Here is a 12,517-nt window from a genome sequence, read left to right as displayed (position 1 = left end):
ATTTATATAGCGCCAAATCACAACAAACAGTTGCCCCAAGGCGCTTTATATTGTAAGGCAAGGCCATACAATAATTACGGAAAAACCCCAACGGTCAAAACGACCCCCTGTGAGCAAGCACATGGCGACACTGGGAAGGAAAAACTCCCTTTTAACAGGAAGAAACCTCCAGCAGAACCAGGCTCAGGGAGGGGCAGTCTTCTGCTGGGACTGGTTGGGGCTGAGGGAGAGAACCAGGAAAAAGACATGCTGTGGAGGGGAGCAGAGATCAATCACTAATGATTAAATGCAGAGTAGTGCATACAGAGCAAAAAGAGAAAGAAACACTCAGTGCATCATGGGAACCCCCCAGCAGTCTAAGTCTATAGCAGCATAACTAAGGGATGGTTCAGGGTCACCTGATCCAGCCCTAACTATAAGCTTTAGCAAAAAGGAAAGTTTTAAGCCTAATCTTAAAAGTAGAGAGGGTGTCTGTCTCCCTGATCTGAATTGGGAGCTGGTTCCACAGGAGAGAAGCCTGAAAGCTGAAGGCTCTGCCTCCAATTCTACTCTTACAAACCCTAGGAACTACAAGTAAGCCTGCAGTCTGAGAGCGAAGCGCTCTATTGGGGTGATATGATACTATGAGGTCCCTAAGATAAGATGGGACCTGATTATTCAAAACCTTATAAGTAAGATGAAGAATTTTAAATTCTATTCTAGAATTAACAGGAAGCCAATGAAGAGAAGCCAATATGGGTGAGATCTGCTCTCTCCTTCTAGTCCCTGTCAGTACTCTAGCTGCAGCATTTTGAATTAACTGAAGGCTTTTCAGGGAACCTTTAGGACAACCTGATAATAATGAATTACAATAGTCCAGCCTAGAGGAAATAAATGCATGAATTAGTTTTTCAGCATCACTCTGAGACAAGACCTTTCTAATTTTAGAGATATTGCGTAAATGCAAAAAAGCAGTCCTACATATTTGTTTAATATGCGCATTGAATGACATATCCTGATCAAAAATGACTCCAAGATTTCTCACAGTATTACTAGAGGTCAGGGTAATGCCATCCAGAGTAAGGATCTGGTTAGACACCATGTCTCTAAGATTTGTGGGGCCAAGTACAATAACTTCAGTTTTATCTGAGTTTAAAAGCAGGAAATTAGAGGTCATCCATGTCTTTATGTCTGTAAGACAATCCTGCAGTTTAGCTAATTGGTGTGTGTCCTCTGGCTTCATGGATAGATAAAGCTGGGTATCATCTGCGTAACAATGAAAATTTAAGCAATGCCGTCTAATAATACTGCCTAAGGGAAGCATGTATAAAGTGAATAAAATTGGTCCCGCAGCGCAGTGCCTTTAATACCTATGGCATGCTCTAATCTCTGTAATAAAATTTTATGGTCAACAGTATCAAAAGCAGCACTGAGGTCTAACAGAACAAGCACAGAGATGAGTCCACTGTCTGAGGCCATAAGAAGATCATTTGTAACCTTCACTAATGCTGTTTCTGTACTATGATGAATTCTAAAACCTGACTGAAACTCTTCAAATAGACCATTCCTCTGCAGATGATCAGTTAGCTGTTTTACAACTACCCTTTCAAGAATTTTTGAGAGAAGAGGAAGGTTGGAGATTGGCCTATAATTAGCTAAGATAGCTGGGTCAAGTGATGGCTTTTTAAGTAATGGTTTAATTACTGCCACCTTAAAAGCCTGTGGTACATAGCCAACTAATAAAGATAGATTGATCATATTTAAGATCGAAGCATTAAATAATGGTAGGGCTTCCTTGAGCAGCCTGGTAGGAATGGGGTCTAATAGACATGTTGATGGTTTGGATGAAGTAACTAATGAAAATAACTCAGACAGTACAATCGGAGAGAAAGAGTCTAACCAAATACCGGCATCACTGAAAGCAGCCAAAGATAACGATACATCTTTGGGATGGTTATGAGTAATTTTTTCTCTAATAGTTAAAATTTTATTAGCAAAGAAAGTCATGAAGTCATTACTAGTTAAAGTTAAAGGAATACTCGGCTCAATAGAGCTCTGACTTTTTGTCAGCCTGGCTACAGTGCTGAAAAGAAACCTGGGGTTGTTCTTATTTTCTTCAATTAGTGATGAGTAGTAAGATGTCCTAGCTTTATGGAGGGTTTTTTTATAGAGCAACAGACTCTTTTTCCAGGCTAAGTGAAGATCATCTAAATTAGTGAGACGCCATTTCCTCTCCAACTTACGGGTTATCTGCTTTAAGCTGCGAGTTTGTGAGTTATACCATGGAGTCAGGCACTTCTGATTTAAAGCTCTCTTTTTCAGAGGAGCTACAGCATCCAAAGTTGTCTTCAATGAGGATGTAAAACTATTGATGAGATACTCTATCTCACTTACAGAGTTTAGGTAGCTACTCTGCACTGTGTTGGTATATGGCATTAGAGAACATAAAGAAGGAATCATATCCTTAAACCTAGTTACAGCGCTTTCTGAAGACTTCTAGTGTAATGAAACTTATTCCCCACTGCTGGGTAGTCCATCAGAGTAAATGTAAATGTTATTAAGAAATGATCAGACAGAAGGGAGTTTTCAGGGAATACTGTTAAGTCTTCAATTTCCATACCATAAGTCAGAACAAGATCTAAGGTATGATTAAAGTGGTGGGTGGACTCATTTACATTTTGAGCAAAGCCAATTGAGTCTAATAATAGATTAAATGCAGTGTTGAGGCTGTCATTCTCAGCATCTGTGTGGATGTTAAAATCGCCCACTATAATTATCTTATCTGAGCTAAGCACTAAGTCAGACAAAAGGTCTGAAAATTCACAGAGAAACTCACAGTAACAACCAGGTAACAACCTGGACAAAGTGCAGAAGTCCCAGAGAACAAAGAGATCAGATAGACAGGAGACGGAGACAAGAAGAAGAGGAGTGTCTCTCCCTTATTTAGCAGGAGTAGGGGAAAAACTACAGAGGATCTTCAGACAGCACAAAATCCCAGTTTACTTTAAACCGGTTAACACCTTGAGACAGAAATTAGTTCACCCTAAGGACAGGATCCCTAGTTACAAACAGAGCAATGTAGTGTATTCTATCAGATGTCAGGAAAACCTCTAGTGGACGATAGATAATAACAAATAAAACTGGTTTTTGGGACTTCCAATTTGGATGGACAAGACTAAGAGACAAGCTTTCAAATGAATTAAAGCTCTGTCTGGGTTTTTGATTAATTAATAAGCTGGAATGGAAGATTGCTGCTAATCCTCCGCCTCGGCCCGTGCTACGAGCGTTCTGGCAGTTAGTGTGACTCGGGGGTGTTGACTCATTTAAACTAACATATTCATCCTGCTGTAACCAGGTTTCTGTAAGGCAGAATAAATCAATATGTTGATCAATTATTATATCATTTACTAACAGGGACTTAGAAGAGAGAGACCTAATGTTTAATAGACCACATTTAACTGTTTTAGTCTGTGGTGCAGTTGAAGGTGCTATATTATTTTTTCTTTTTGAATTTTTATGCTTAAATAGATTTTTACTGGTTATTGGTGGTCTGGGAGCAGGCACCGTCTCTACAGGGATGGGGCAATGAGGGGATGGCAGGGGGACAGAAGCTGCAGAGAGGTGTGTAAGACTACAACTCTGCTTCCTGGTCCCTGGATAGTCACGGTTTGGAGGATTTAAGAAAATTGGCCAGATTTCTAGAAATGAGAGCTGCTCCATCCAAAGTGGGATGGATGCCGTCTCTCCTAACAAGACCAGGTTTTCCCCAGAAGCTTTGCCAATTATCTATGAAGTCCACCTCATTTTTTGGACACCACTCAGACAGCCAGCAATTCAGGGAGAACATGCGGCTAAACATGTCACTCCCGGTCCGATTGGGGAGGGGCCCAGAGAAAACTACAGAGTCCGACATTGTTTTTGCAAAGTTACACACCGATTCAATGTTAATTTTAGTGACCTCCGATTGGCGTAACCGGGTGTCATTACTGCCGACGTGAATTACAATCTTACCAAATTTACGCTTATATCATATCAATATGATATACGATATGACTATGATTACACACAAAGTGCAGCAACACACACACTCATCTCCAACTGCTTAGTCCAATTAAGGGTCGCGGGGGGCTGGAGCTTATCCCAGCAGTCATAGAGCGCAAGGTGGGGTACACCCTGGACAGGATGCCAGTCTGTCACAGAAGTGCAGCAACAGTGAAAATGAAACATTCTTAAACAAAACCATTGGAGAGAACAGGCAGCTCCAGACAGGGATTTACAGAAAACCAACTCACACTGACCAATATCTGCTCTTTGGCTCAAACCACCCCCTTGAACACAAGCTCGGGGTGATCAGGACGCTCTACAGGTGCCCACAACTGCAGAGGGAAGGGCTAAAGAACAACAACTTGTCCGGAAAGCCCTCACAGTAAGTGGGTACCCACGATGGTCCCTGGACAAAGTGCAGAAGTCCCAGAGAACAAAGAGATCAGATAGACAGGAGACGGAGACAAGAAGAAGAGGAGTGTCTCTCCCTTATTTAGCAGGAGTAGGGGAAAAACTACAGAGGATCTTCAGACAGCACAAAATCCCAGTTTACTTTAAACCGGTTAACACCTTGAGACAGAAATTAGTTCACCCTAAGGACAGGATCCCTAGTTACAAACAGAGCAATGTAGTGTATTCTATCAGATGTCAGGAAAACTGTAACGAACACTACATAGGTGAGACTAAGCAACCTTTACACAAAAGGCTATACCAGCACCGCAGAGAGGGCGCCAGTGGACGTCAGTCTGCAGTTCATCTCCACCTTAAAGATACTAACCACATGTTTGAGGACAAGGAAGTTAAAATATTAGCCAGAGAGAAGAAATGGTTTGAGAGAGGGGTCAAGGAGGCATTCTTTGTGAAACGTTTAAAACTCAGCCTTAACCGGGGAGGGGGTCTGAGACACGCTTTATCCCCTGTTTACAATGGGGTACTCAGGTCAAAGCAGTTTCAGTCTTTTGTTCATGGTAATGAGTCATTCATGTCATCAGGAGAGTCGTCAAGGGAGCCATCAGGAGAGGGACAGCTGCCCTGTCATTAGGAGGGTGCTAACTAGAGCACAATAGGTGCTAATTAGAGCTATTGTTTAGTCACCAGCCTATAGCAGTCTGCCTCTCGGTAGGAGGGGTCTGGTTAGGTTTAAAACTCCAGCTTTTGTGACTTCTTGATTATTCTTCTCTACAAGAGTCAAGACAGAAGTCAGACCACCAGAGCAAGAATTTTAGCTGAGGAAGCTTCTGCGATTTGAAGCGAAATGTCCTCGCGTCAAGCAACCCAGTCCAGTCGAAGATTCAAGCTTCTCTACTTAAACAAAACAGTAATAATACCACACTCATTTTGCACTCATCATAAGGTTAGGATACAGTGCCCTCCAAAAGTATTGGAACATTTCATATTTCACACTTTTTAATTTGTTTATGCCATTTCAAATACAAGAAATACAAAAAATATAAAGAATAAAAATTTCTAAAATTATCTTCCTCAAACTCCATCTGAAAGCAAATATCAAAAATTTGATAAAACCTGTAAATAATAATTAGTTTATAGCGAGTTTTCTTCAGACAAGCCAGGGAATGGAAACAAACATTTCCAAGTCACTGAATATGTCTTGGACTTTATTTACATCAGTTATGAAGAAATACAAACGTTTCTTTCACCAAAACATGAAATCTTGGCTTTCATCTCAAATGTACTTTCTGTCAAATTGTAGCTGAACTATCAGGACTTCTTTTTAAGAAAATCCTCCTCTACACCACTTCATCAGGAAGCTTTATTTTATATTTTTAATGAATTTATATCAAGTTGTAGACATTTGCTTTCAGTTTGAGTTTAAGGAAGATAACTTTAGATTTACTTATCTAAAATTGTGTCACTGGTGTGTCACTCAGACTCAAAATTTGTCACTTCCTGCTTCAGTGCAAACTTACCACTGAGTTCCCGCAAGATTCCATGAGATCTCGTCTGTCAATCCAGGAACTATCGATCCAGGAAGTGTTCAACATTTGACATTTCCTGTTTCACTGTGGATGCAAAATTTGGCACTTCCTGTTTGGAACTCCCTGTACCATGAGCAGTTAATACACAGCATGACACTGTCTTTGAACTTCATGTTTTAAGGCTACAGTCAGTCTATATAAGCACTAGCTAGCATGTGCATTGCTTGTTGCAACTGTTTGAAAGAAATCACATTTTCTTACTTTATGCTAGGCAGTGTCATTCAGTCACCTTGCAAACAATTGGTGGTCATTATGACTTGAGACTTGACTTGGGTCTTGCAGATTGCTGACTTGAGAGTGATTGATGGTGACTGTCCCACATCTGGTTTTTAACAGTATTTTTGTTATTATTGTTTATTTCCCACAGTTCGTGGTTCAGTAGTGCATTAGACAGTGCATTAGCACCTCTCCATTCATCCCCCACCCACTCTCCCTTCCTCCATTTAACCACCCATCCATTCATCTGTCCTCCATATTCCCTTCCCCACACACTGTCCCCTCCCTTCTGTCTATCGCTGGTCAATGCCTTCACTCTCACTCTATCTCCCATCTCTTTTTCTCCCATCAGTCCGTCCCATCACTCGCTCATCCACCCGCCCCTCCAGTCCCACCCCAGCGGAGACGGGTATTGATATTCTGCTACTGACCTTGAGGACAATCAATCCCAATCCCACCCATCACATTTCTCTCTTTCTTTCTCTCACACACAACTCACACACACACACACACACACAATGCCAAAAGTCATTATTAGCATGTAGCCTGCTAATATGTCTCTCTGTTCCATCGTGACAAAATGTTCTCTAATGTCTCTCTGTGAGACTTGAACATGATCAGAAAAAATGTCAATGTGATTGATAATAGAAGCAAACTGCTCATATGAATCTGCCCTCAAGGGGCAAACAATGAAACAGAGTTTCCATGTCTGCAAGCAGACAGCGCCAAACACAGATCACATCACGAACTCCAGCAATCCCTGAGCAGATGGGACCAATGTCAGTGCATGAGATATTCAGGCACATATTGCTGGAAGTAAGGGCACAAACAAAACCAAACAAGGATGGGCTCATCTTCAGCTGATTGATACATATTTCGAGAAAAATGAAAATCAAAGAATGGACAAAAGTCCAAGGCGAAGTTTGGACATTGTTGTTGGGAATGGACTATTCTGTTTTCCTGTATTCCATCTCAGGAGGTGAATCCAACTGGGATCACATTCCTCACATGGATTTATTTGGTAAATCTGACTAGACATTCTGCTTTTTTGTTTGTTTAGTTTTGTTTGGTTGCACTGCCGTTTTGGGTTATTTTACAAATCTGAGGGTGGATCTGAAGATTTCAAGCTACCAACAGCCGATATCAGCAATATTTATTTAAGAATGTCCAATCCGCTTTTGATCAAAATTGGTAGATGCATTGAGGATCAGTCAGTGATCAAGGTCATGAGTTAAGATTAAATTTCTTAACATTTTCTAATTTCAAGAATTAAAAAAGGCTAATTTATGGAAACAAGTTCAGATATATATTTATTTATTTATTTATTTTATTGTAATAAAATATCTGAACCCATTTCTGATGGGAACATTTTTATTGTTAGAAAACTTGACTGAAAGTTAATGTAACATTTGTCTACATGTATGATCTCTTTTTTTTTCATTTGTGTCATTTCATGATTTTAGGCGTGGCTTCACTGTACACTTTTAATGTATTTTTTTCTTTTATAAGGGGAAATGAACAGCATACGATCAACCACATGGTCTTCAGCTTCGATGTCTAAAAGCAATCATAAATAAAACCTAATCGCTAAAACCTGAGCAGATGCTTGTACATATTAACTCAGCAAAACTACAAATGTGAAGTAATGACGGAGGGTTTTAAATGTACTTATAATGTGCAAAAACCATTTAACTACATAATAATGTGTTTGTTTCTTTATCAGAAGAATATCTCAAAAAGAATGTCTCAAAAGATTTCATTATTTGGTGTTGAGGTATGGCTTTGGGATTCTAATGATGATCTAGATTGAACTTATATTTATTCAATATTTAAGTCATCGCTGATTTGTATGTTGCATGAAGGTGGGTGAAACAGCACCCCCTTTAAGAACAGATACACTGAGTGCCCTCTGCAAAACCTCTAAAACACATCTGTACTTATCAGTGTAGTTTTAATATGACATTACATGTTCCCAAAATAATGTCAGAAAAGTAATTTGGGAGAAACATACAACAAAATAATATCTAATACAAACACCATTCTTAGAAGTGAAATTATGTTTACTTCATTGAGTTATGTCAACCACAGCTAAAAAAAAACTTAAATGGGAATTAAATGTAACAATTTGTTAGGATTTCCTTTCTGGATAGTGAAGAAAAGTGCCGCACTACTCCAGCATAACTCCATAGTTGATCTAAAATTACAAATGCAGTTTCATTTCAAGGTCACACAAATCATTCACAAGCAGATCAGATGGTGATAGGGTGAATTCATGCTTACCTCTGATTGGTGGGAGCTCCATTGTGCAGCGTGCTGTGGCGTCCTCTGTCTCCCTGCGCCTGGATGTGCTTCTGACAAAATTAAATATTCCTACAATATCCTGACGGTAACTTACAGTATCACTGGGCAGAACCCTGGGGTTGCTTTTAATTGGCTCTTTTTTTTTCTTTGTGTTGATGTTGAGTTTATTCTGTCATGTACTACTGTGGTCCTGTGGGCATGTGTTTGGAGGCAGGGAGGAGGATGCTCTCTCACTGTGAGCGTGTCCTGCCCGGGGGCGCCTCTGATCCTCCTGCAGCAGGGACGAGGGTTGCAGCTTGTTGTAGAGTGAAGGTCCCCTCTCAGGTTTAGGGTTCGACTCTGAGGCCTCCTCAGTGGCAGCTGCAGAAGTATCTTCACTCACAACAGCAGGAGTCGGCAGGAAGTGGAATACTTGCAGAAATTAAGTAGTTTCAGGTGTTTGAGTGAAAGGCTTCCAGTCAGTGAGCGTGGAGCTACACAACTAAAAAACAATCTGTATTTCTAGAAAAAAGTGTTCTTTTCCTGTCCTGCTGTAGTTTCCTCTCCTCTCCCCGAGAGATAAATGACAGAGAGCTGGATACTCTCACTCTCTCACCCCAGCCACCCCTCCCTCTCCCTCTCTCTCCAGCTCTCTCTCTCTCTTACATACACACACATGCATGCGTGCTCACAAATCATTAAACTGAACTGGGATCAGTTGTGCTTTGTGTGGGACTGGGCAGAATCCTGCAGAATGCTAAAACCAGTGCACAGAGACATCACTGTAAACAACTCAAACATGCACGGGGAACATCGTGCATTTGATCCTCAACCAGTATTTCCAAACCAGGACACACTAATATCATGTGGGTGACAAAGCCTGCATTAAATAAACTTTATAGAACTGTCAACATACAGTATAGAGGGTGTTTCCCCACATTTAGCCATAACAACTTTAGAAATTCAGCCTTGGTATTTTAACCATATTGTTGAAGTTAAAAGATTTAACTAGCGCATTGCCCATGGGGATCCATGGGCTCTAGATCGGGTAGTGTTTAGAAATTAGGTAGTTGACATTTTTCAAGGGGTGGTAACAAATTATGTAAAGTTTCTATAAAGATTTGGAATGGTGTGTGTGAGGTCAGAATGTAATTATTAACATCCACTGTTACTTAATATCCGTAATTTCTCCAAAAAATATTAGTCCTATTAAATGTTCCGTTTTCATGGCGTTCATCCTTGACCCAAAATACATAAGCATACCAAACAGCAAATGTCAGCTCTTCCCAGTTTCTCCGTAACCTAAGATCCACACACGCACGCACATACGTAGACAGAAGCTATTTTGGTTTTAATATATAGATTATTTGCTGCCCCCTACTGGAGTGCTGTATAAGTCCAGAATGTACATTGAACAAAAATATAAACGCAACACTTCTGGTTTTGCTCCCATTTTGTATGAGATGAACTCAAAGATCTAAAACTTTTTCCACATACACAATATCACCATTTCCCTCAAATATTGTTCACAAACCAGTCTAAATCTGTGATAGTGAGCACTTCTCCTGTGCTGAGATAATCCATCCCACCTCACAGGTGTGCCATAACAAGATGCTGATTAGACAGCATGATTAGTGCACAGGTGTGCCTTAGACTGTCCACAATTAAAGGCCACTCTGAAAGGTGCAGTTTTGTTTTATTGAGGGGGATACCAGTCAGTATCTGGTGTGACCACCATTTGCCTCATGCAGTGCAACACATCTCCGCATAGAGTTGATCAGGTTGTCAATTGTGGCCTGTGGAATGTTGGTCCACTCCTCTTCAATGGCTGTGCGAAGTTGCTGGATATTGGCAGGAACTGGTACACGCTGTCGTATACGCCGGTCCAGAGCATCCCAAAGATGCTCAATGGGTGACATGTCCGGTGAGTATGCCGGCCATGCAAGAACTGGGACATTTTCAGCTTCCAAGAATTGTGTACAGATCCTTGCAACATGGGGCCGTGCATTATCCTGCTGCAACATGAGGTGATGTTCTTGGATTGGCACAACAATGGGCCTCAGGATCTCGTCACGGCATCTCTGTGCATTCAAAATGCCATCAATAAAATGCACCTGTGTTCTTCGTCCATAACAGATGCCTGCCCATACCATAACCCCACCACCACCATGGGCCACTCGATCCACAACACTGACATCAGAAAACCACTCACCCACACGACACCACACATGCTGTCTGCCATCTGCCCTGAACAGTGTGAACCAGGATTCATCCGTGAAGAGAACACCTCTCCAACGTGCCAAACGCCAGCGAATGTGAGCATTTGCCCACTCAAGTCGGTTACGACAACGAATTGGAGTCAGGTCGAGACCCCGATGAGGACGACGAGCATGCAGATGAGCTTCCCTGAGACGGTTTCTGACGGTTTGTGCAGAAATTCTTTGGTTATGCAAACCGATTGTTTCAGCAGCTGTCCGAGTGGCTGGTCTCAGACGATCTTGGAGGTGAACATGCTGGATGTGGAGGTCCTGGGCTGGTGTGGTTACACGTGGTCTGCGGTTGTGAGGCCGGTTGGATGTACTGCCAAATTCTCTGAAACGTCTTTGGAGACGGCTTATGGTAGAGAAATGAACATTCAATACACGAGCAACAGCTCTGGTTGACATTCCTGCTGTCAGCATGCCAATTGCACGCTCCCTCAAATCTTGCGACATCTGTGGCATTGTGCTGTGTGATAAAACTGCACCTTTCAGAGTGGCCTTTTATTGTGGACAGTCTAAGGCACACCTGTGCACTAATCATGGTGTCTAATCAGCATCTTGGTATGGCACACCTGTGAGGTGGGATGGATTATCTCAGCAAAGGAGAAGTGCTCACTATCACAAATTCAGACCGGTTTGTGAACAATATTTGAGGGAAATGGTGATATTGTGTATGTGGAAAAAGTTTTCGATCTTTGAGTTCATCTCATACAAAATGGGAGCAAAACCAAAAGTGTTGAGTTTATATTTTTGTTGAGTGTAATTATCAATGTCCATTATTCATTGTTGTTAGATATTATCATTAATTTCTCCAAAAATATTAGTCTTATCAACTTTCCATTTTCGCAGCCTTCATTCTTGACCCAAAATACATAAGCATACCAAACGGCAAATGTCAGCTCTCCCCAGTTTGTCCGTGGTCAAAGCCATACACACACACACGCATGTGTACACAGAGGTCACTTGGCTTTTAATATATAGATGTGTGCAGGTTACTGTATACTATTTAGGTTTGTTTGACCAAAACAAAACTTTTACCTAAATATTAAGATCAACACTTGTCCTGCTTAGTCCCAGTCCATCCAGCTGTAAATGATGAACAGCCATGGTTGGACAAGTATTCTTTAACAGACTGATATCAAGTCCAAAGGCACTCATAGACTAATCCACTTCACACTACAGTACCAGGGGATAAGCACCAGCACCGGTAGTATAATGGTAAATGTACATGTTCCAGAGTAGGAACATTTTTAGGCTTTGGAAAACTGTTGGATTATTCCCTCAAAAATGTAGTGAGTGAATAGAGATAAATGTCATAATGATAACTTGATGTGATTACTAAAAAAAAAAAAAAAACATTCTCTTCTTGTACATAGATTACCAAATTCAAACTTTGTATATAAGGACAACCCCTTTCACACTTGATGAAACTTGAATTTGTTTTGCCTTTGTAGATGTGCCTGCCACTTCTGGATGGTTAGTGATGATGAATTAGGAGCATGTGTGGTTGTTAGTGAGTGAGACTGAGTATTTCACAGTGGGTACATTCTAAAACTCACTGACACATATCCACACAACCTGTGTTCTGTATGAATGAACCTGAACATAGCACTTCTTCCTTCTCTCTCACTTTCTCTCATATATTTGTTTTTTGACGTTACATGTCTCTTGAAATGAGTTTCAGTTTCTTTCATTTCAAAACTAGCTGCTTTTAGAGTAATGGCTTCCTCTTTGGTCCAC

General features: G+C 41.0%; 1 protein-coding gene across 1 annotated transcript in view; it reads right to left on the bottom strand.

Annotated features, from left to right (window-relative positions):
- The window catches only part of LOC117517005 (protein sprouty homolog 3), an 81,827-nt gene extending 72,750 nt beyond the window's left edge, over positions 1-9,077 (bottom strand). The window contains 1 exon segment of the mRNA XM_034177910.1: positions 8,517-9,077. The gene's annotated coding sequence lies outside the window, so the exon portion shown is untranslated.
- Positions 9,078-12,517: the final 3,440 nt, after the last annotated feature.

The sequence above is a fragment of the Thalassophryne amazonica genome, chromosome 9, assembly GCF_902500255.1.
Source record: "Thalassophryne amazonica chromosome 9, fThaAma1.1, whole genome shotgun sequence".
NCBI classification, from domain to species: Eukaryota; Metazoa; Chordata; class Actinopteri; order Batrachoidiformes; family Batrachoididae; genus Thalassophryne; species Thalassophryne amazonica.
Note: the sequence above shows the minus strand (reverse complement) of the source record. Positions and strands in the feature narration are given on the sequence as shown.